This window comes from Pelobates fuscus, chromosome 3 (genome assembly GCF_036172605.1).
Source record: "Pelobates fuscus isolate aPelFus1 chromosome 3, aPelFus1.pri, whole genome shotgun sequence".
NCBI lineage: Eukaryota > Metazoa > Chordata > Amphibia > Anura > Pelobatidae > Pelobates > Pelobates fuscus.
The window spans coordinates 198,764,907-198,791,341 of record NC_086319.1 but is presented as its reverse complement, the minus strand read 5'-3'; positions in this window follow the sequence as shown (position 1 = coordinate 198,791,341).

Genomic DNA, 26,435 nt, shown 5'->3' with positions numbered 1-26,435 from the left:
AGCCTGCACTATTGTCCGGGGCTCAGAACTTGTTGTAGTTTGGTGACATTAGTTCCTCTGAGTCCCGATCGGTGAACAGAATAAAGAATCTCTTCCTTCCTGAAGAAACCTGTGTCCATCTCTCTGTGCTTGGCTTCCGTCAGTTTCTCCGGTATCACTTACTAATCCAATAATCTCTATTGCAATGTTTTTTTTTTTTTATATCTTGTGCACTCAGAAAAAACATACTGAATTTGTTAACATTTCTGAGTTCTTCATAAACTCCATTCTTGTTTCTCATAATTGTAATGTCACCTGAAGATATCGGCTTTTAGAAAGGTCTGTAATAAAATGAGAAAACATTAGAGATGAGGGTATGGGGAAGTTATAGGATTGCATTAATCCTTAATTAATAATTGTTGCATTTAACATATGGTATATAACGTTATCATTTGTACATGCTTGTTACTGGTACAATGTCTTTAATGATAGTGTTACTGGCAAATATAAGATGCTACCTACTGCCAGAGAAACAGAATTTATAAAACAAAATCCAAATCTGCTCCTTGCATTGCATATTTGCTAAATAATATGGACTATTTTTTTGCAATTTAATTATTTACAATTGTTCAGATTGGGTATTTTAACATATAAGATTTAATTGTACAACCTATTGTATAAGCTTGGAATCAAAGCCAGCTGTTCTCAGTCTAATAATAACAGTTTTAATTACATTTCTCTTCAATACATAATAATGTAATAAGCTTTTAGTATAACTGAGAACGTGGGGAAGTGGGCTTCTATTATATTTTCTGCACTTTGCATGTTTTCAATTGAAGCAGTAGCTGCTTGAGTGCAGGAAGAGAGACTGATCCCAATAGAACAGCAGCATGCAAGATAATGTTTAAATTGCACTACACTTTCTGTTCTATTGTTTATAGCTAAACAAGATAAGATTTCACTAGGTTTTGTTAGCAAAATGAAGAAAATAAAGAAAGATCTAGGCAAATAGCATAATGAGTAAAATATCTGTATGCATATAACTGTACTGGAGTAACTTACATTTAAATTATTATAAACATATGTATTATTATTACTATATTTATAGCGTCAACTTATTCCGCAGAGATTTACAATGTTATATGGGGGGAGGGGGGAATTAAACAACAAATTAGACTATTACAAATATTGACAGGAATGCAAGATTGATGAGCATTCTGCTCACATGAGTTTATAATCTGTTTAGTACTGAGCAAAAAATGTTGCTAGTCGTGTTTATTTTAAAAGAATAAATACAACTGTCATTGCAAACTTACACCAAACAGATTACAAAAGTATTAGCTAGAAGAGGAAAACTATAATGTAAAACAAAATAACCCATTTTATTTATAAAATAAAGTTAAACGTACTATGCAATTTGAGTTTGCAATGAAAAATGTTGTCCATTATTTTTATCACTATCAGACTGATTCCAACTGTTCTAGGTGATAATATTGTGTTATTTAAATTATCTGAAAAGACCTAGTACTTGTATCTTTTTCTGTCTAGCCTGTTGCTGTTATATGCTAATAATCAAGTTAGCCACCAATAAAGTCCGGTAAGCATCCATCGGATCCTAAGAAGATGAACTGACATGTCTAGTTCTGTATCCATCTCACATATTAAATCCCATAAAGCAAAGAATCTGACTGGACAATGATTTATTCCATTCCTTTCTCTTTTCTTCCCATACACCTTGTGCATCAAATCCTGGACAGGGGATACAAACAAAAGCAGCTGTCCCATAAGTGCTTCCCTACATCCCATTTTGTATCTTTTGGAATCAAATGTAGTGCAGTGAACTGTACAGCTTATCATAGAGGTGACTCTAAACTGGCATTTTATCAGTGTACCCACATCTAGCCAGTGTCGTTGCGCACTCAACGCAATGCTTGGTGCCATTTCAACATGTTGACTCAGAAAGCTCTGTCCATTATCACTAAAATAATGCAGAGAGGGGGCGGGGCCGAACCACCGAGCCGAACGGTCGCACACCAGAACAGCTCCTGCAGTCTCTACTAGTTTTGGCCCTAAAAACGCCAAAAAACAGCACTTACTTGACGACTGGCAGTTGCGACCGAGCACAAGAAGACACCCTGTTCCCGAGGAGAGGCTTGCTGCACAGTTTTAGTCCCTCGGAGGGGTGCTCACCGTCACCCAAGATGGAAAACGCCCGGGCGGTGAGCGGGACGTACGGCCGCTGCCCTGCTATCCTGCCTACCAGCTGTCGACCAGAGGCACGAAGTTAGGTGGATGTGGCCCCGTTCCCCCCCCCTCTGGGCCGGTGGGGGTGATCCCGGTCCCCACCCCGTGGCCCCCTGTGAGTGCGAGACCACCAGCATTCCATTCCACAGCAGTGTTCAACTAGAGCACGGAGGCCGCACACAAGATGGCGGAGACCGCATGCAGAGCCACTTATACTAGAGGGAAGCTCCCCCACTCACTTGACTTCGCACCAGCTATATACCAGCGTGAACTAAACATGAATTGGCAGTTACCTGCTACGACCACACAAAGAGCTCGAAGCTCGGTCCTAGGACGAGCCAAAACTGGCAGAGCAGCCAAAGACACAGCATGCCAACTTAAGAGCAGGGGTCTGCTCACACAAAACACTGCACTAGCATGCTTCAACCTACAACCCTCAGCAAGGAACACTGTACAAATGTGCTGGCTTCATCTGCCGTACCTCCCAAACCCAAGCGTAATGGGCGAAAAAACCGGAGCGGACTGCCTGCGTCGGCGGAGATAAAACAACGGATTACCCCATCTACTACGATCCGCAACCTGCATGCGACGGTTAACTGGAAAAGACACAAGTCCACTACAGGGGGCCTACCACTTAGACACTTACCTGGCATGAAATCACTACGGAGAATATCAGGCTGTCATCCCTACTTGATCCCTCACTGAGAGGGGTCACACGGTACACGGACACTGACTGTCATGTTGCGGGCATGGGGGCGGCGGGAGGGGGAGGGGTATAAAAACTTACAGAATAATCTATCTTATCAGAAGTTCTCACATAATCTTGTTATTAAGCTACCTAATAACTAAGCTAAGTGAAATGATGGTCTACTCGGGAACAAGCATTTACCTTAACACCCATTAAGCGTCTGCTACACTGTTATATAGCATAACCTGTAGATAAGCCTGATTAATCTTTTATATGCACGTTAAGATTTACACCACACTGTTGTCTACTCTTATATAATATAAAAAATGTGCACAGTCTATCCATGCCATATGATTGTTTATCTATGCTTATGAAAACTCTGGCATTTGCTGTTGTGGCATTGCTAGTATAAAATGTACCTTGTCTAATAAATGCACAACAAAATAAAGAACGAAGTAACTTTAAAAAAAATAAAAATAAATAAAAAGAAATGCCAATAATAATAAATTGCGCATACCTAGAAAAAAATAAATAAATAATGCAGAGCGCCATTTTGGAGTCAGAAACAATGCAAATTGCCATCAGAGTAATCAGCATAGTAATAATGACACTGTGACAAATATCATGGAACCCTTAACCTTACATCCTTACAAAGACAGAATGATATGATATATATATGATATAAATTATATATATATAAAATGAAACCACACTCACCTGAACATGCATACATTATAGGGTGCTGTGGGGGTCACTATATACAACATGCAAAATATACAATCCAGTGCACTTGCTTATTCACTAAACAATGATTTCAAATCTTACTGATTGAAATAGTTTTATTTAAAAACAACTCACCTAGGCAAAAATGAATGGGGGTTTAGTTACATTATATGATCACATTTTGCATAAGCCTGCCATAACGTTAATGTACCCTATTCTTGGCAAGTCCTACTCTAGCAGCCTAATGCTTGCTCTTATGAGATTAATCCACTTACTTGGGAAATACTTCCTCTTGGGACTCTCTGCAAGTCAAGGCTAAATAGGGTCCTGGAATGAAGCACCTGTGATAGGGAGGGGTGCAAAACCAAGAATTTGGCCTTGCCCCCCAAATTTATAAATAAAACCAAGAGGGCAGCACTCACCTGAACATGCCACATTATTTTCCCAAGTAAGTGGATTAATCTCATAAGAGCAAGCATTAGACTGCTAGAGTAGGACCTACAAAGAATGGGGTACATTGACGTATCCATTAAGCATTTAGCCTGCTCAATCAAATGTGAGTAACCACTTGTTATTTTATCATCTCACCTATGGTTTTTATACATTAAGCACTATTGCTGTCTCTTTAATTTCATTTTTTATATGGTTCCTGTATCAAGCAAGACTACATAGACCTCACGTATCCCATAAGTGGGGATTGTACCACTTTATGCTATCAACACTAGAGCTAAGTAGATAGCTATATCAAATGTGAGTAGGACACATAGATTCTCTATATTGTATTCCATCCCTATCTGGGACATACTGCACAATTAGTTGTCATCATTATCTATTTCATATGAACTCCAAGAATTGACACTGAGGAATACACCTACTATCAAGATTGTACCATCCTCCAAGGACAGGTTCCCTACTCTGGACTTATCCACCTTATAGACTGTTTTAATTTTGGACTTTTTAGCTATTGTGTATATATTTTCTACTTCTCCAGTTTGTCAAATGTGATTCAGTAAATTTTCCTATATTCTGCAACGCTACATTTTCACCTTGTTACCAGTAAGTTTGGTTGACATTTGGCAACGCTAGATCATCACTTTGGTGGAGTACATTTGGCCTGTGTTCAACGATGCTACATGTTCACTTAATTCAGTACATTTGGCCTATGTTCGGTCTTGCTGCATAGTCACTTTTGGTTTAGTATAATAGGGTATGTTCGCCACGCTGCATAGTCATTTTTTGTTTAGCACTTTCTGATTACATTTAATCATACAGCCTTTTCCGTTCAGCTTAGTACATTTAGTCTACATTCAACTGAGCAACATTTTTTCGATTTTGTTTTGTACATTTGTCCTACATCTTGCCATGCTACATTTTAACCATAATTCAAGTATATTCAGTCAACATGTAGCCATGCTACATCATCACCATGGTTTAGCACATTTGGCTACATTTGGCTTTGCTTCAAGTCCACTTAATTCAGTATATTTGGTCTACATCCTGCCACGCTACGTTTTCACCTTGATTCAAGTACGTTCGGTGGACATCTAGCCACGCCATATAGTAACTTTTTTTTTGTACATTTGGCCTACATTCGGCCATGCTACATGTTCACATAATTCAGTAAAATTCAGTAGATTTGGGTTTAATACTTTTGCTCTACGTTAATAAGCCATGCTGTTTTCTCAGTTTAGCTCAGTACATTTAGCCTACATTTGGTATTGCAACATTTTTATTTGGTTTTGTACATTCAGACTATGTTTGGCCATGCTAGATATTCACTTTGGTCCAGGGCATTCAGCCTATGTTCGGCCACTTGACATTTTTTCTTTGGTTCGCAATATTCAGCGTTTGGCTACACTACATAGTCACTGTGGTTCACTAAATCCAACCTATGTTTAGCCACCCAACATTTTCAATTCTGTTCAGTAAAACCTGTTTGGTCGAGCATTTGTTACCTTATTTTTAGCATTGTTTAGCCATGCTACTTGTCAGTAGGTATTTACATATCATTTTGACATACCATCCCTTAGTTCCAGAACTGCAGCTTCTACTGTATGTTTTTAAGGCCATGAGTAACTTCATACTCTCATTCATATGCATTTTACAAATTCAGACGCATTTTATCACTTGCTGCATTGTGGTATTTATCTGCATAATAGGGCGATTTGTGGTTGTGTTCCTCGGTTGCTTGTTGAGGCTTCCTGTACTGTACTTGATGGTTCTACTAGTACAGAGCTTTTACCAAATAAACAATCCCCCTCTTTTTTCATACATTAGGCTCTTATGTGTATTGTTTTTAGTTACCTAAAACTTGAAACACAAACTAGCAATATAGTATACCTTCGATATACTTACCCTATTTTAATCTTCAGACAGTATATTGGCCTGCATGTTATTAGCCAGAGTTGTTATTTTTATTGGTATTATTAGTATATAGTTGTATGTTAACTGGTTCTAGGTCACTTGATCAATACACAGTACTTTGTAATATAACAAGGGTCCAGTTTGCTTTAGTTCGTCATCCGATTACCAGTTGTCAGAAATGAGTGGTTGTGGAGACCAAATTAAAAATCCCCCTCATCTACAGGAAAAGTTACACTTATAGGTTTTCACAGTTCAATTTATTATTTATTAATTATGTTTATTTGAACATTTTTGTTATCTCCTTTGCTTAGGGGCATAAAGTATGCTGAAGTCACTTCCTTCAGTATACAGGTGGTCCTCATTTAGCGACCTACCTGTTTTACGATGGCTCGCACTTACGACGAGGCATAAGTGTGAGCCGTCGTTGGGATTCTTTGCTTTGGTGCGCATGTCTATGTTCGGGGAAACTTCCCCAAACATAGATGAATGCACCAGAGCAGGGAATCCGTCTAATCTATGTTTGGGGAAATTTTCCTGTGCATAGATTAGAGGGATTTCCTGATCTGGTGCGTTCGTCTATGTTCGGGGAAGTTTCCCTGAACCTAGACGAACGCACCAAAGCAGGGAAACCCTTAACTCTTCACTTACCGACCAAGTTGATCTATGACCAGGTCGTAGGAATGGAACCCGGTTGGTAACTGAGTCGTGTCTGTATTCAAAATGGGGTATGTCAAGTCTTTTGTAGTAGCCACTTAGTCACGAATGCTGGCCAAAGTTCATGTTTTTATTTGTTTTTTGATTTTTTTTTATCAAAAACTGCACTTTTATTGGTGATATCATCGTTTTACTGTTTTGAAACACTCATATTTGTGTTTAGCGAAGTCTCCCGAGTATTACAATACACCCCCCCCCCCCCCCCACACCATGTACAGTTTTCATGGTGTTTTGGAAAGTTACAGAGTCAATATAGGGCTGGCCAATTAAATTTTCTGGACTGTCTACCTGGGTTGTCAGAAATTATAATTAATCAAATCAAATCATTATGTAAAAATAATAATTAAATATATATGTCGAATGTGTGTTGTGTATGTATATATATATATATATATATATATATATTATATATATAAAAATATTTATATATATATATATATATGTTTAAAGGCAGCAGGCCTGTATTTGTGGGAGGAGTTAGCGCTCCTATAAAACCCTACTCCCCCTTCTTATCTTCGCCATGGCGTTCCGTTCACAGTTCAGCCGTCTTCTTGGTTACCTGTACTTCCGGTTCCGGCCTTCGGTGGAAGCTCCTGCCAGTGTCAGCGTCCTTCACGTTTCACAGTTAGCACGTTCGTGAAGGTTTTTCACACGAACACTAACCAGGTAAGGTGCCTCTTGTGTTATATTATTACTATTTGCCTCTAATCGGCCTGTAAGGAAAGGAAGTAGGGAACGGGGGTTTGATTCCCGCCTTGCTTCGTTTGCCCACGGTATTACTCGTCCAATACATCGTACAATAATATCTATACTATACTATCAATAATATCTATAGTTGCTATAGGCCGTATTACCTGTTCATTATTTTCTCCCGCTTTCCTATCAGGTATAAATAAAAAAAATGTAAAACTTTATTCCCCCCCCCACATTTTTCTCTCTACTAATTGCCTCAACACAGCCACGCTTCAGACATAAGAAGGGGTACCAGGGAATGGGGGCTTGATTCCAGCCTAGCCTCGATAGGCCACGGCAGCACTCGACCAAGTCCATCATACGATCTTATCTAAAACTTTCCACTTGTCTACTGCTGCTGGTATCAGGCCTAGTCACAGTCACCTGTTGTTCATACTTCCTCCTCTTTCCCTCTGATACTACCACTCATAAATATCATGGCATCACCATGGGAATTCCTTTCGGTAATGTATTAACAATTTCTAGATTTTCTAGCATGCTCGGGTCCCCGGTCACAAGTATTGTCAGCACTATTATTCAGGAAACTCCCACTATATAATACTTAGGTGGTTATTTATTATATGTTGTAGGTCTCATTGGGAATCTTTGGTCACAAGAAATCACAATTTGTGTTCGGTTAGGTAAGTTTCATAGTTTTACTCCTATTGCCTTTCATCAAGCCCCCATCCAGGGTCAGAAAACTGGCTGTTTAGGGTCAGGTGCTGGCCTTAGTTATAATCATAATAGCTGGTCCTGCGAGGCCAACTCCCCAATCTCAACACAGAGATTTTCGCCCCTCGGCCCAAATCATAGTTAGAGCCTCGCCTTCACCCACCTATCGTGTTTATAGTTAGGGCTTTACCTGTCACGGCCACACCTTTTTGAATCTTTACTGTCACTGAGAGGCCAACATCCCGCCACCACGCTAATGGCTCGAGTCCCACGGCCCAAATCATAGATAGAGTCTCTCACCTGCCGCTTGACAACTAGCAGGGCCTCACCTGTCACGGGGTAGATAGTTTTTTGCTTCGGCACTAGTTAGAAAGCCAGTTCCAAATAGTTTTACCAGGGTGATGTTAATCAGACCTTTGTTGTTGTTGTTTTTTTTTTGTTGGCAGTATCTCCCAGGAAACCAACATGGGCAAAGAATCATCCCCCCCCAGCACAGCCACGGCAAAGAGAGCAGAACTTTTCAAGCTGCTCACAGCTCACTCTGATTGACAAAATTGGAAAATGCCAGCCTGGCTTGGATAGATACACCTCCCGTAGGATCTACACAAGCACTCGCACCTCCCAACACACAGGGTAGCACTCCTGCCTCACCTTTCACCCCCCCTCCACCCAAGTAATTACTCCAGCATACATGGTCCCCCCGGGTCTCCGCAAGGATATTCTAGATTACGGCGACTTAGCTGTCGTAATGAAGGCTAGAGACCCACGACTGAACAAAAAACTCACCATCCCCGAGTTTGTCCTAGCCTTCGGTACTTATAGGAACATTATATGCTCTGTTTATCCACAAAGCCGGGAAGAACTTGACTTAAATATACAAAAATTGGTGGACTTGAGCCACAAGTACGGGGGTTTTATGTTTTATGATTACCATAAGTCCGTGTCAGCAAAAGCAGCAGCAACCCTGGCCCAGTTTAACATCCGTACCGACTAGAGCCAGTTGGACAACTCTTTTGCAGACATTTCGCAGGCTTGGTTCCCCCGTCTTGTGCAGTCTGCTCATCCACCTCCCATACCACCAATTTGTGCCCCTCAGAAGCTGACCCCTCCACATACTCGAATCACCCAGTTGGATCTAGCAAGCCTGACCAGTGTGGCTTAAAAGATAAGATCGGATGACCCATTTTTTACCTGGGCAAGGCGCAAGTCTGCAATAATTGTAGTTTCAGTGCCTGCAGATTACTGCGCGGTTCTATATGCTTTAGGGCTCATACTAAATCCATGTGCCCATCTAAATTGAACCCTAAACAATGACTAACTGAGGTGAACATAGGAAATTTTGCAATCTAATTGAAAACTCACCCTTCCTCCCACTTGGTGGAATACTTAATTTACGGGTTTTCACAAGGTTTCCACACTGGGCTCGTGCCACTCCCCGTAGGTACTTTAGAATGTCCCAACCTCCTATGCGCTGTACATGAACAAGTAACAGTTGATGATCTCATTGGGAAAGAAGTTCAAAAGGGTTTTATGCTAGGCCCCTTTTTCGTCGCCCGATGGCAGTATTTTTCGTTTAGATCCTCTGGCTAGGGCAGTACTGGTCATGTGGCAAGAGTTCCTCGAACATTGGAATGGGATCTCGGTGTTCATTCCCCCAGTATCCGACCAATCCCCAGTCTTTTGGACAGATGCAGCCGCTAACACTGGGTTCGCAGCAATCTACAAAAATCACTGGTTGAGATACTCTCAAACTGCCTTCCTTTCGCAAGACGTCCACTTTATTCAAAATATACCCGATAGTAGCGGCTGCATTTACATGGGGCAAATCCTGGTTGGGTATGGCAGTTAAATGTTATACCGACAACATGGCAGCCTGTGAAATAATTAATAAGGGTCGGTCATCCTCATTGACCATCATGAGGTTAGTTCGCAGGCTGACCTGGTTGGCTGTCACATACCAGTTCTTCCTCTTCTGGGAACATATACCAGGCTACTCCAACTCTGCCGCTGATGCCTTATCCCATTGTAAATTTCAGGAATTCTTCGTTCTTCACCTATCGGCCAACAAGTACCCAACCCAAACCCCGGAGTTCAACAACTTAATCCTGGATTAACCTGGCTATTGGTGCTAGAAGTGCCCTTCTACCCTACCGAGAATCGTTGGTGCCCGGTCACAGTTTTAGACACTTATTTACACCAGGTTAGGGACAATTCCAAACACTCTCCTCTTTTCACTCTGCTAGGCAGTCCCCTCACTACTTCTAAGTTCATGTTCTATATTAGAACTCTAACTGTGCACTAGATGAGGTTGGGACCCTACCTCTTATTCTGGGCATTTATTCAGAATAGGGGCTGCATCAGCCGCATCAAGTATCAATACTCCTTTTCACATCATCAAAAAGTTGGGACCTTTGAAATCTGCGTTATACAATAGATACATACAACAACCAGAAAAAGAGTTAAAGTGTTCAAAATATAATCACACAGGATATATATAAAAAATAGGGTGCCACAATCACAATGGTGTGACAATAATTACCACTCGGATGATAAATGCATATAAATGGGAGAAAAAGAAAAAAAAGTAATCATAGGATAGTAATTTATTGACAACAAATAATTTCATAAAAAAGTTAAAATCACACTCAGAAAAAACATGGCAAATATTCCTAAATTGTGCAAACGAGTTTGCAAGCCACTATGTGGGCTAGGTTCCCTGGTGTAGCCTATGGTACCTCTTGACTTCAACAGTCTCTCTTCCTCAGATATCCAGTAATATTAGAGGGTCCATACAGCGTTTCATTAGTGGAGGTAAAGGTTGTGTTAATTATTTGTGAACAGCTGCCACTCGACGCATTTCTTACAGACTTTTTCAAGAGCTTAGTACTCCTCTGTATTCCGGTCATTATTTTGTAAAACTTTGTGCGCTTTTCCGGTATGAGAGCGCATGCACGGGTGATGAACTATACGTGTAATAACGCTTAACCATCTCACCGCGCATGCGCGCACAACCAGCCTGGAATGCATATAAACTTTACTGATAATGTCCGCGGACAAATTTAAAGTAAAAACCGGACAAAATTTATGTTCTGAACTGTTCTGCATCCGCGATTACCAAGAAGCAGAGGGGCATATAGTATATAGATTACACTATACAATATGAATCATATAATAAAAATTATAATGATACATGATCAATATTACAATAATAATAAAAGGTCAGAATAAAAATAAAAATACAAGGTCTACTTCAGAAAACCCTATAGCATATATTGTACTGAGGAATACAGACAATCTTATTCAGGGATAAAAGGACTCAGGAAGAAAATGTCATGAAAAAATAAAATGAATAAAAAATACAACAAAAAAAATACAAGCGAGTAAATACATAAAAGATTACTCTGAAATGTAAAATATTATGGCACATAAAAGTATGACACATAAAACATATAGAAACTAAAAATAGCAAATCTATATCCTTTAATTTATAATAATGCTGTATATATTGGCAACATTCATAACAATAAAGGCAACATAGATAATAATAATAACAAAAATAAAGAACTAGAGTGGCGTGACTACCCCATCAAAAAACAAACGCAAACGGGTGGATGTTCACTCCTTTAAAATTAAAACTTCATATATATTTATTGGTATAACCTTTATTAAAGCCGAATAGACATATACACAAACAATGATGATAACTGTGAAAAAAATGTGAAAAACCAAGTGAGAGTACACCTTTAAAATATGGGTAAGGTAGATCAAAAAATACCATGAAAATACCAGTAGTAGGATTAAATAGGTAAGTTCCAGGAATAAAAGTTATAGGTGAGAGAAAACTCTCAATACGGTATATAGATAAATGTCTGGTTAGATCCTTGTAAAGAATGGTATATAAATAGTATGTGGCTAGAGTTATACGTCGGCTTAGTGTGGGCAAGTCTATCTATACACTCCAAAATCCAGTGTATATTCCCATGTCAGGATATAATATAAACTGTATCTAATTTGTAACTAGTAAATACCAGGTCTAAAATAGACTCAATGTATACAGTTATTAGGTGGATGGCTCCTGAGCTAGCCACATTGTAGATAGATACATTTAAACATCCAGCCTGCACATGAGTAGACTCTGGAGGTTTTTTTTTTTTTAAGTAATAAAACTAAGAGGGTTGGGATAGCAGTTAGAGGCAGATACGGTTCAATTAGAGAGGCAGTGAGTTCGCATTTTAAATAGATATATTAGATAAGAGAGTTATAAGAGTGGCTGAGTACCACTGCACTGTATATTAGACTATCTTGCAGATATCTTATAGGGCTAATTTAGATTTTATAAAAAGCTTAGAATAAGAAAAATCGCCCACCTGCCGATAGAATCACAGTGCAGGTTTCCCTTTATTTAGGGAAACCTTTCCATAGCCTTAGATAATTGGCTATAACTTGTCTCAAAAGGTAAATGAGAATTAAATAAGTAGAATAAAATAAAATAAATCTTCTACCTCTTAATGCTGCCTTGAGGCAGCCTGTCTAATGAACCGCTGCACTGTGTGACAGCACTATCTTACAGGTATCTGGTAGGGCTAGTATAGGTTGTATATAGTTCTTAGAATGAAAAAAGTTGCCCACCTGCTGATAGAATCACAGTGCAGCACCTTATCAGTGCAGGACCTGATCACTTCTTCCCCCTGGTAATGATGTTAATGACTAACCTGTTACCGATGTATTACTGAGTAACTCTATTTTACTACATCCTATTGCATGCTGAGAACACCTACTCTTTTAAAGGTTTATGTTTTAAAGTTGAAATGTAATTCACATTTTCAGACCTGGTGAATGAGCTCCTGCAGAGCCATGGACCACACGCCACCCCTATTGGTTATAACCCCAACTGTGACGCACCAACAAATGTTTCCCACCCTACCTTTTTTTTTTTTTTTTTCTTGTTTGACATTGTGTTACCTCCAGATATGTGAGAATGCTATGGTGACTAAATTTGCCCCACTCTATGAAACATCTGTATGGGGTGGTAGGTGGAGTTCCATAACATTGGAGGTACTCCCACCTTGATGTCAAACATCATCAATTATAAATGTTTCACTAATTGTGTTCTTTTGACATGGGGTGGATCTTCTATACTTTTTCAGGATTTTCTTTTATTACTGTAATTTGAACAATTTGAATCTAAAGTTTACTATCGATTCAAATCAATTATCCATTTCCTTTTTGTAAATATGTCTCCCTGCACGCCCTGCTTCTGCAGGATCCATACTGGGCTTTGCCATCTGCCCAGGAACAATCTCCGTGAACTAAAGCTGCAGCATGAGACTGAGCTCTCACTCTGATGCTGCAATCACACAGTACAAAGGGCTCACAGACATCAGCAGAGGGAATCCCTTGAGAGTCGTGATTAGGGGGGGAGATTAGAACTGGTATTGGAGGACTGGATTATGATTGAGTTTATAGGTAGAGTTATGGGTAGAATTAGAGGTTGGATTACATGTTTTAAGGGTAAGAAAATGGTTTAGATTATAAATTGAATTATGTTTATAATATATGTTGGTTTATATGTTGAATTATGGGTTGTATTAAAAATTGCAGTAGGGTTAGATTAGGGGTTGAATGAAGAGCTAGATTTGGGGTTTAATTAAGGGTTGGATTAGGGACAATATTAGGGGTAGAATTAGGGACAGAATTAGAGAAAGAGGTATACATGTGGAGTAAAAATGTACTCAAGAATTGTAGCAGAACACAAATATGAGGTGTTTGCAGTAGTGGGACACATGTGGTCTGTGAATTTCTCCAAAATAAGATATGTTTGGGAAAAAAAACACAAACAATTAACTTATTTGACCTAGGTTTGTGATAATATGGCTATATGAAAAGTGTCAAAATGTTTAACAATAAGGACTAATAAGTGAATCTATTTTGAGTTAGTTTCCTTTATATGTGTAGAAATTATTAAATGTAAAACTGAAAAAAACAAACATTTTGAAAAATATTTTATTTCCTATTTAATATTGTTTATGCATACATGTAGAGCATCAAAGAAAGCCATATTTTTTTCTTTATAAATTATATTAAATATGTACGGGTATACTTAAACAGAAAGGGGGACATTGTGGTAAAATTAACGCAAGACAAAAGTGCCAAAAAGGCCTTAGTCACAAGTATGTTTCATCACAAAAACATAAAGTATTATCTGGGGTTGGGGGATATAGGTTGCTGTAATATCTGTGTTGGGAGATATAGGGTACTGTATTATCTGCGATGGGGGGGATATATGGTGCTGTATTAACTGGGGTAGGGAGATATAGGGTGCTGTATTGTCTGGGATGGAGAGGATATAAGGTGCTGTATTATCTGGTGTTGGGGGATATATGGTGTTCTATTATCTGGAGGGGGAAGCTATAGGGTGCTGTATTGTCTGGAGTGGAGGGATATAGGTTGCTGTAATATCTGCGTTGGGAGATATAGGGTGCTGTATTATCTGTGGTGAGAGATATAGGGTGCTGTATTATCTGCGATGGGGGGGATATATGGCGCTGTATTATCTGGGGTGGTGAGATATAGGGTGCTGTATTGTCTGGGATGGAAAGGATATAAGGTGCTGTATTATCTGGGGTTGGGGGATATATGGTGTTCTATTATCTGGAGGGGGAAGATATAGGGTGCTGTATTGTCTGGGGTGGAGGGATATAGGGTGCTATATTATCTAGGAGTGGAACTCTCACCTGTGAATGTTGAATCGCCATTATTGTTCCACTAAGTTGCAAGTAAAGTTTTGTTGGTTTATTTCCAGCTTCTGAGTATTTCTTGTCCCAGTGCTAGAAAGGTGTATATCAGTTTATGTTGATTACTGGGCAGAGGCACTGTTTAATATCAATATGTCCCAATCTCCCTACACCTTTAACCCCTTAAGGACCAAACTTCTGGAAGAAAAGGGAATCATGACATGTCACACATGTCATGTGTCCTTAAGGGGTTAAGGAAGCTCAGGACTCCTGGCCTGTTCCAACCCGCGCAGTGGTCCCTGAGTTCCCAAGGATACTGCCAAGTTTGGAGCAAAAAGGGGCTACATACAGGGTTAGTCAGGGTTAGGGTTATTTTAAATCAAGTGTTTAGTTCATATATATGTGTTTCTTTATTTGGTTATCTGTGCTTATCTGTTTTTACAATTGTATCCTGTCTGTTTAATTTTGAGACTTAACATTGCCAAAGTCCTGCCGGATCAGTTTATTTGATATTAAACTTTTAAAGGGTTAAATGTTTCCCCCCTTATCCAATTAAGTGACTGCCGTGGCTAAGGTTTAAAACATTGGTGGTTTGTAAGTGTCCTTACTCTAAGGTTAAGTACTATCTGTACAAAACACATTAGGTTGTTTGTTTGGGGATATTTTCCATCTATTTTCTACCAAGGTGTTTGGGATTTTTTTCTGGCATTTTAATACTTTACGATTGGAATAAAAGTTATGTTTGAAACAATCATCATACTAAAGCAGCTTTATTACTAACTGACAATGCCTGTTGTAATGAACTATGTCTAGAAGGACTATAATCGCTCTTGTTCCCTCTCCTGTGTATATTTACTCACATGCCTCCATATCAGCAACCCCTTTCTCCCTACCCCTTACACCCTCTTGAGCCAACTGGAGTGGCTAACATTCACCAGCGGGAGCTACTCCAGTCTTGCTACCCTCAGTGCTTTACCTTAGTCATCTTAACACCTTAAATCGAAGGAGGAGAGTGAATGGAGTTGGGCTAACCAACTCCCACACACTCCAAATAGGTTACTAGAGGTATATATAAGGGGCTTAACCCCAAATAATGTCAAGAAAAGAGAGAAAGATGAAAACTGAATGTGGAAAACACTCCCATGCAATGGGTGTGGACCAAATTCGTTTTCAAATATATACCTCAAAATGTGAAAGTCACATACAAAGGGAGGGGGGAAGGGAGAGGGGTTAAACCTTTATTGAGGAAACGAATACAATTGAAGTTAAAAAATTGGCCACAAAATGTGCCAATACAAAATAGGACCTAAAAGGTGGGCAAATAAAGTAGAATTAATTCTGATAAGGAGTCAAAAATTATCTCCAAAGTATAGGTGCCTGGATAAATAGGTAAACGGGGAGGGGCAGGAGAGGAAAGAGGAAATGTTCATATAAGCACTGTAAACCCATACATCCAAAGTGTTAACACAAAAATTGTGTATACAGCACTGTATACATAAATGTATATTTGCTTGACAAAGTTAATTTATCATAGGGAGTAAAGGGGTTGAGGTTACTGTCAAACGACAGGTATATATCGAAGTGAGTATATAGAGGGTGCGATTACATACACGTTCAAATAGTATATACCTCTGCACAAAAGCGAGGATAATGCTCCAACAACAGGAGACACAAACTTGCTGCTAAACAGCGCAGCTAGTACACCCAAATTATCAAACACGGTACCAATCAAGGAACCGAGGGGGGAAAACAGGGAGAAGGGGGGAAGGAGGGAGAACAAGACGATATTAACCGTTAAACCAGCCTCTCAGCTCAGGGACACTCCAAAACTACAGGTCATTAATCTATCCTCCTTTCAGCTCAATGACCCTCACTATAAGATTCTGGAAAAGGGGTTATCCTTTGTCCCTACCCCTAATTTTGATCGATTTACATGGACAAAGGATCTACACCTTTTCGTGAGAAAACTAGCACTTCATAAATTTCATGAACTGAATAAGGAGAAGAGGGCTAGGTCCCTGGGCTTGACCAGTAGTGACATAGACTGTCTCAACAACCTTGTATCTCTACTTGATGAAAACGAAACTAGACCTTCCTTTAAACACACAAACCTCAAACCCAAGAGTCGCTTTACTCCAAACTTCTCAGCTTTCAGAAACATTGATTTGTTCCTGGAGGCTGTAAAAAATGAGATTGAGTGTATCGAAACCAAAAATCTTAGTTCATACCCTAACGAAAACTTATCTCATCAAGAACAAAAAGCTTTGAAAGAACTAAAAGAAAATGATGCCATTATAATTAAACAAGCTGACAAGGGGGGAAATGCAGTGGTAATGGATACATCTAAATATGAGAAGATGGTCCAGGATGTTCTAGGCAACAGAGATACATACACGGTACTACAGTCGGATCCCACCAATGCTTTCCTTGGGGGGTACAAGGAGATTCTAGACGAGGGCCGCAGTAGAGGGTTGCTATCTAATGATGAATACACTTTTATCCTTAACCCCACTCCTAGGATAGCAACCTTCTACTGCCTGCCGAAGGTCCACAAAAGTCTGGAGGACCCACCGGGCCGTCCCATAGTATCTGGGATCGATAATCTGACCCAAAATGGGAGCCTGTATATTGATCAGATCCTCAGACCGTTTGTGGAACACCTTCCCTCATACATCAGAGACACAAAACAAGCTTTGCATCTCCTATCGTAACCTCCACATTCCGCCCACGTCCAATCTGTGTAGTCTGGACGTTGAGGCTCTGTATTCCTCTATTCCGCACCAAAGAGGAACTGAACATATTCAGTCCTTTCTTACTAAGAGGGGTAGTGAATATCAGGCACATACTGAATTTACAATTAAATTATTGAGGTTCATCTTGTCACATAATTTTTTCTTGTTCCACAAAAAGTTCTACCACCAGGTGAGAGGAACGGCAATGGGCACGGCGTGTGCGCCATCATATGCCGACCTCCACCTGGGTTGGTGGGAGGAACAATTAAAAGTCTCTGATCTACTTGCACCATTTATGTCTAGGATCATAGCCTGGCACAGATATATCGACGACATCTTACTGGTCTGGCAAGGTGACAGTGTTGAATTTGACCATTTTGTCTCTCTTCTTAACAACAATGAGGACAATCTTAGATTTACCGCTGAATTCGGCGGGTCCTCTTTAAATTTCCTGGATCTAACAATTTCAATTTGTGAGGATGGTTCCCTCAAGACTACTTTATTTAGGAAACCATCAGCATCCAACTCCCTCCTCAAGTGGGAGAGTCATCATCCGAGAGCCCTTAAACAGGGGATCCCGACCGGACAATATCTCAGACTCCGACGGAATTGTTCGGACTTAGAAGACTTTCAAATTAAAGCTAGAGCCCTGAGATTACAATTTAAAGAGAAGGGGTACCCAAACAAATGCTTGAAAAAGGCTTATAAAAGGGCCCTCCTCACCAATAGGGAGGACCTCCTATCGGAACCATCCAATTCCAAAACCGCCCCGAATAAAATCATTCGAATGATTGGAACATTCGACACCGGCTGGAACACAGTAAAAGGGTCTCTCCAAAGATTCTGGCCCATTCTACTCAAAGATACCCATCTAAAATCAGTATTGACGCCACAGGTCACAATTACAGCCCGTAGGGGGAAAAACCTACGCGACATCCTGGTCCCCAGCCACTATGTGGCCAAACAGAACCCTCAGACCACCTGGCTGAGTGGTTCGATTCCAGTTGGTACCTACAAATGTGGCAGGTGTGTAGCCTGCAAACTTATTTTAAGAGACTCCAAGAGAGTCCAGGACAGTGAAGGTAAACAGTCTTTCCAAATGAAACATTTTTTTAACTGCAATTCTACGGGAGTAGTTTACCTCCTCACTTGCAGCTGTAAACTAATGTATGTTGGTAAGACCTTCCGGCCTTCCAAGGAACGCATGAAAGAACATGCGAGATGTACGAAAAACCGTATGGAGACACCAATCTCCAGACATCTCAAAGACAAGCATGGGGGTTCATCCAAAGACATACGTTTCTGCGGGCTAGAATTAGTGAAGCGAGAACAGAGACGGGGGGACTTCGACAAAATCCTGCGCCAGAAGGAATGCAGGTGGATCTTTAAATTGAAGACCCTCAACCCCAAGGGGCTCAATGAGGGTTTCTCCTTTTCTCCATTTATCTGAATAAGATAGCCCTCCTCTCTCAACTATACTAATGCCGTACCTTTTCTCCATTTATGTGAATAAGATAGCCCTCCTCTCTTAACTATACTAATGCCGTACCCTATAAGACCTTGGGCACCGTCTCACAACCAATATTGTGTCCGTGTATCAATAGCCTATTTGAGTGGCTATTTAATTCCTAGTCAAATCCAGTTATGCAGTATTTGACATCTTACTATGTTGAATGATAGTCTTTGCGTATGCTTATGTTCATTCCCATTTATCTTTACTATTTATTATTATTTATTACTTTTTATTTTGCAACAGACTTGTCTCCGTCTATGTACATCTTCTTTTCTTTCTATCAATGTTCTCACCAGATTTACCTTCCTGGATAGAAAACCCGTCTAATTAATGCACATTTAGTGTTTTATTATAATTTTTGTACACATCATATTTGGGTTTTGGGGGGGAGGCTTTGCTCTCTCACTATAACTAGTGGGATTATGCTTGACCGGGATTTATTCGGTTCTCTCCTCCCATATTTTGGCAATATAATATTGAAGTTCTGGCCTATACCTCACTGGCTTTTCCTTTATTATTATTATTATTATTTTTTGCTAAAAGTATGAATAACAGTAAATATGGAAACAACACTATTTATCCGATGTCTATGGGTCTTGAGCGCCCACCTTGTGCTCATAGTCACTAAGATTGCTGCATGACATACCGTATTTTTCGCTCCATAAGACGCACTTTTTTTCCCCTCAAAAGTGCGGGGAAATGTCTGTGCGTCTTATGGAGCGAATATGAAGCTTTACTTACGTGTCTTGCAGCGTTGGCCGGCAGCACAGTGCGCACCGCGGTAGTGGAACTTGAATTTCATGTTCCGGTTTCCGGCGGGACTGAAAGGAAGTGTGCACAAGCTGAGTGCGCACTTCTTTTCAGTCCCGCCGGAAACCGGAACATGAAATTCAAGTTCCACTACCGCGGTGCGCCCTGTGCTGCCGGCCAACACTACAAGACAGGTAAGTAATTATGGGATAAGGGGAGGGGGACAGTATGGGAGAGAAGAATATGGGGAGGGGGGGATGAAGTCTATGGGGAGGGGGGGGATGAAGTCTATGGGGAGGGGGGGGATGAAGTCTATGGGGAGGGGGGGGATGAAGTCTATGGGGAGGGGGTGGATGAAGTCTATGGGGAGGGGGTGGGTGAAGTCTATGGGGAGGGGGTGGGTGAAGTCTATGGGGAGGGGGTGGGTGAAGTCTATGGGGAGGGGCTGTGTGAAGACTATGGGGAGGGGGTGGGTGAAGACTATGGGGAGGGGGTGGGTGAAGACTATGGGGAGGGGGTGGGTGAAGACTATGGGGAGGGGGTGAGTGAAGACTATGGGAGAGAGGAGAAGACTATGGGAGGGGGGGACACTATGGGACAGGGGAGAAAAAAAATATTCTGTACAAACTGTCCCATAGTAAGAAACACTATGGGACAGTTTGTTCAGAATATTTTTTTTCTGGGTTTCTTCCTCTAAAAACTAGGTGCGTCTTATGGTGAGGTGCGTCTTATGGAGCGAAAAATACGGTATATGTGCATTTTTATGAGTATTCACAAAAACCTCTGTTTCTCCCAGTCTATCGAATATCGCTCACACTATACACTATATATTATATACAGCTAGTTTATATGTACCTTATAGGACCTATCTTATTGTGACTACCTGGGTACACAACTGAATATACTATTAGATCGATGGCAGTGTGTACTATACTGAGTTATTTTGCTCTTACCTCATAAGACTAAATTTATCAAGTAGCTAACTAATACAATTTCGGATTAGAACTGTTTAGGAGATCCCCACCGGTTCTCTCCTGTGCACATCTATGTTTGGAACTATTTCGAATTACTATCTGCACATCGATCTCCCGTTTATATATGGCTCTTTTTTATATATGGCTCTATTATACTCTTTGGATCGATCTCAGGAGTTATCTAACGCTAATATAATTAGTGTGTGTGTGAACAGTATATTGGGACTTACCGCTATATTTTTCTACAATTTAATTTTGGACCAAAACGGATTATTGATGTTTTTTTCCCTTCTCTCCTCCCCCGCCCCTCCCCTTTTCTCCCTGAGTGGCTGGTACGGGAGGAGATAATCAGTACAACGTGGTGCGTCTTGGAAACGCCCCCTGTACACTGATTGGCGGTTCCCCGCCAATGGGAGGGCACCTGCTAGGGAACCAACGTGGTGCGCCCTGGGAACGCCCCCTGTACACTGATTGGCGGTTCTCCGCCAATGGGAGAGCACCTTCTCCTTCAAAACCGGCAACCAGTCTTCCCACTTTTCAGCTCTTGACAAAGGCGTGTTGAAACGCCGAAACGCGCGTTGAGCGTTCATCTGAGCCGATGCTTATCTCTAAAAATCTACTTTAAACACTGAGTGATTTGAGCCGATGCTAATTTCTAATCTCTATTCTAATACCTAACTTATACCTTTATACTTCCTATCCGGTTGGGCAAATATTTTGATTAACTGATTTTTTCGTTATGTGCCATGTCTACTAAGGGGTGGGAGAGACTTTGATATACAATTTTTGGCATGCTGTAGTGCTTGGGGAGTTAGGGACATCTTGAGGCTGCCTTGAAGTAGCAGTTAGTTTTGACACTCACAGATGTGAGTTAGACAACTAGCCCAGGGCAAGTTTAAGACGTTTGTGTGGTATGTGGGAGAGGTGTGGATACTAGCTGCGCTGTTTAGCAGCAAGTTTGTGTCTCCTGTTGTTGGAGCATTATCCTCGCTTTTGTGCAGAGGTATATACTATTTGAACGTGTATGTAATCGCACCCTCTATATACTCACTTCGATATATACCTGTCATTTGACAGTAACCTCAACCCCTTTACTCCCTATGATAAATTAACTTTGTCAAGCAAATATACTTTTATGTATACAGTGCTGTATACACAATTTTTGTGTTAACACTTTGGATGTATGGGTTTACAGTGCTTATATGAACATTTCCTCTTTCCTCTCCTGCCCCTCCCCGTTTACCTATTTATCCAGGCACCTATACTTTGGAGATAATTTTTGACTCCTTATCAGAATTAATTCTACTTTATTTGCCCACCTTTTAGGTCCTATTTTGTATTGGCACATTTTGTGGCCAATTTTTTAACTTCAATTGTATTCGTTTCCTCAATAAAGGTTTAACCCCTCTCCCTTCCCCCCTCCCTTTGTATGTGACTTTCACATTTTGAGGTATATATTTGAAAACGAATTTGGTCCACACCCATTGCATGGGAGTGTTTTCCACATTCAGTTTTCATCTTTCTCTCTTTTCTTCATCTTAACACCTTGTTTCCTACGAGCTAGGAGGGGGCTCTTTGGAGAGTAAGTCCTACACCTCCTCCTGAACAATCACTTCCTATGAGAAGGAGGGAGCTCCCTTTCCCCAAGCAGCTGGAGCACCCAGTATAAGACTGTGATATGGTACCGGCAGCATGGAACTATTTTTGGCCAGGACTTTACTAGCGGCCGGTTAAATGTTTATTGGACAAGTCCTCATGGAGCGCATTTTCACAGAATGGGCGCTTGGATCCCAATTTGAAGGGATATATAACTTGTGGGGATACCTTGTTGTTGTGGGGGTATTTTATGTTATGTCTTCTGTATCCGGGAGATAATTGGTTTACAGAGGTCTAAATAAATTATCTCCCAGACAGAGACATCTGGGCTGGCTTATGACATAATGGATGGAGACCCCATGTTTAGGGTCTGGGTTTAAATATCTGTGCTCGTTTCTAAATAAAATCAGTTGATTTACCCTTCATCAAGTCTTGTTTAGGGATGCAAAGGTTATAACACACTTTCACTCTGCAGGAATAGGGAGACTCTTCAGCGGATATACTCATTCGGAGTATAGGGAGTCCGTTACACCTGTGACCTCTGTTAGCCACTTTTAGGACTTACCATCCCTAGATGCTAAGGCTCCACTTCTCCCTGCCTATTTAGGTGGTGAGGGGATTATATTTTTTCTATTATTGTACTTGTTTTTTGATGCGGCCCTTGGGGTTCTTTTTGAAGTTAAAGAAGAGACCAAACAAGTTCCCCCTTATTCAGTTACTAGTGATACCCTATTCCAATGCTCAAGGGCATAGTGTTTTAACTGTACTAAGCAATTAGAGGATGTGTCGAGTGGAGGGGTTAGGAGAGGACTCTTTCCTACAAATAGTTATATAAGGATTGTGTATTTTTATTTATTTTTGTTACTTTTAATAGTGGCTAATGGTTAGCAGGGCAGTTACCTCATCAATAGTCCATATTTTCAACATCCAGTACTGTATTTTCATCTGCTCACTATAGTTGTTCCATTCCCTCCCCAAACAATATCAGGAAAAATATTATCTTTCCCTACCCCCTTTTAACTTTCCAAAGCTGTGTCAATTTTATTTTTGCAGTTAAATTATGCACACATACCTCCATACAACCGGAAAGGGAGAATCAGGATGGGTGGAGCTCTGAGGAGGAATCACTAGTGATGCGACCCACATCACTAGAAACACCCATAATGGCCTTCTGCTGAAGTGATCCTTGCATTGTCCTGGTGCTCTAGTCCCACAAATGCGGGGACACTAAGTAACTAAAGTGGGAAAGGACCCGCAATCGGGACTGTTCCTCTGAAAGCAGGACTTGTCTAAGCCCTGTGCATTTATAACACAGCAGATAGTTGTACATTTAGCTTGTTGGCTTTGGCTTCCTTGATATCTGTGTAATTAATTGCCTGGATTGTCCTGCACAATAAGTTGACCAGATTTCCATTTTAAAGAAGGATGTTTACATAAATACCTGCACCATACATAATAACACCTTAGGCAGTAGCATTATAGTGGTAGTTTGTTCCCCTCACTGCAGAAAGAGAAAAAACGTATTAGTAAAGCAAAAATAATACAAATAAATAAGCCAAGTGAAAGATGATTATTATACAGAGCTAGGATGGGAAAGACACATTAACAATTCCATTTAAAAATAGAGAATCAGCGACAAATTAGAGAATAAAAAAAATAATTAAAAGGAACATATACATATTTTCTCTGTGAGAAGGTCTGGTTTATTGACTTGACAGCATTGTGCATGCTTTCACCTTCAGTGAAGAGGTTAAATACATTTGAGGGAAAGAGATTGGAAGGAGGAGAATGAATAAAAAAAAATAAAAAAGTGTGAAGGAGGTGTAATAAAAGGAGAGAGAGAGTTGAAGAGGAGGGGGAGAAACAGAGAGACATGGTGGGGGAGGAGAGAGGACTGAACAGTAGCATTAAGTGCTTTTTATCTAATTGCACCATTTCCACTGTCAAAAAAATAAAATTATATATATATATATATTTGTTGAATTTTTTTTTACGGAATTCTTTCTGAGCTGCCTACATCAGAGCTAAAGCAAGACAAAGAAGAATAAAACATTGTCCTTGAAAACCAACACAACCATCAAGAATGTCAAGGATAGTCTTTCACAATGTAAGCACAGACAAAACAGGCATAATCTCTGCAAGAATTGGGTTAATAATTCCGTTCCATATCCATCTACTGTCTGATTACACTGTTTCCATTTGATGCACATTCGATATTTCATTAAATCCATTCATTTAGTGTACTGACAAAGAAGTATGTATTTATGTATTTACTTCAAACAGGTACATCTGGTGTTTGTGACAACATATCTATTGTAGATTTCAGTTAGCTAATACTCCTTTAGGTAAGCATAGTAAGGAGACATGCATTAAAGGAACACTACAGGTACCATAACAACTACAGCCCTGGCACTACCCACAGGGTTTAGATCAGGAGAGTTAATGGAAGCTCTGTGCATAGAGGAAGTGATTGGCGCTCAGCGGATCCCCGGTAAGAAGTGTAAATGTTGAATACTTACATTGTGCAGATCCCTGGGCACTCCTGGCACCATAACTATTATAACATAATGTAGAGGGTATGGCGACTGTAGTGTTGTTTTATCCTAGCTATTATAGAGAAGACACTACTGTTCTGGCCAGGTATGATCTCCTGGTGGTCACAGGTTTGCTCCCTAGTGATCCAGAGGGGCTGTGATTGTTGCTCTGGTTCTTCATGGCCCAGTGGGATTGTGATGATGGACCTGCTCCCAGGTGGCCAATGCAGTTCCCTGGTGGTCCAGTGCGAGGAGCTTAGTTGCTGTAGTGTATGGGGGAATATGGACTGTGGTTATGGGACATAAGGGTTGTAGTGTTTGGAGAAATAGGGGCTCTAGTATGTGGAAGAAGATAGTGCAGCAATCAAGCAGGTCCTAAAACTCTACTGGTGGAATCCCTGAAAGATCCAACACAGGTCCTATTGTAACTATTCCAACATCATTTATTTCCTCAAAGGATCATCCCTTATCAACATTACATTTAACTTATGGTGACACACTCAATACAATACTGTACATAACATAATCACATAGGGAATTATACAGGCAGCCACATAACACAGAAAAATATAACTATACAAAGGAGGGGAAGTTAAGGGCATACAGGCAATAAAAACATTCTGTCTGCATAACAATCATATGCTAATACGTGTAAATTGTCACTGCAGGAAGGAGATACCATTACAGCAAGCATATCATTTTTGCGGCCCAGCGAGCCGCGACCATCTTTGCGGCCCAGCGAGCCGCGAGTACATGCTGGTGTTATAGCAAAGTGGGCACCTGCTTTCCCCACATTGCAGGTGCCTACTCTGCTAACTCTTACCGAGCCGGGGTGGAGGGCCAGCGAGAGAGCTCAATGTTCCTGCTCCTCAGTGCTCCCTCGTGCCTGCCGTCTGAAGTGAAGCCGGGCGCCGGAATATGACGGCATCACTAAACCGTGCGAGGGAGCAGTGAGGAGCAGGCAGGACCCCAGGGAGATGCCCCACATCGGTTCCACAAGGTAAGGAGCAATACAAAAAAGTATGTGTGTGCAAGAATGTGTCTGTCAGTGAGTATGTGTGTGTGTGTGTGTGTATGTCAGTGAGTGTGTGTGTGTCTGTGAGTATGTGTGTTTGTCTGTCAGTGAGTATGTGTGTCAGTGTGTCTGTATGTGTGTGTCTGTCAGTGAATATGTGTGTGTTACAAATCGTTATTTGTAACTGGCCCTTTAAATGAAAAATTGCCCTGCTTCCCTGGATTGTGGAGAAGCCTATTTGCCAGCCTCCTGCCTCATGACTATGGCCCCTGGAAGATTGTGCCCCTGAAAATGTATTAACTTTTATTGGTGTGTATGGCCCTTTAAGAACCGTCTGGGGACATATTGTGACTTTGCTGAACAATGCCCCTTTAAGACTATGTCCCCAGACCTTTAAAATAACGTGTTCCTGGCTTTCCCCCACTTGGTTCAGTAAATAGGGCTTACTGAACCGAGTACCACACAGGCGGA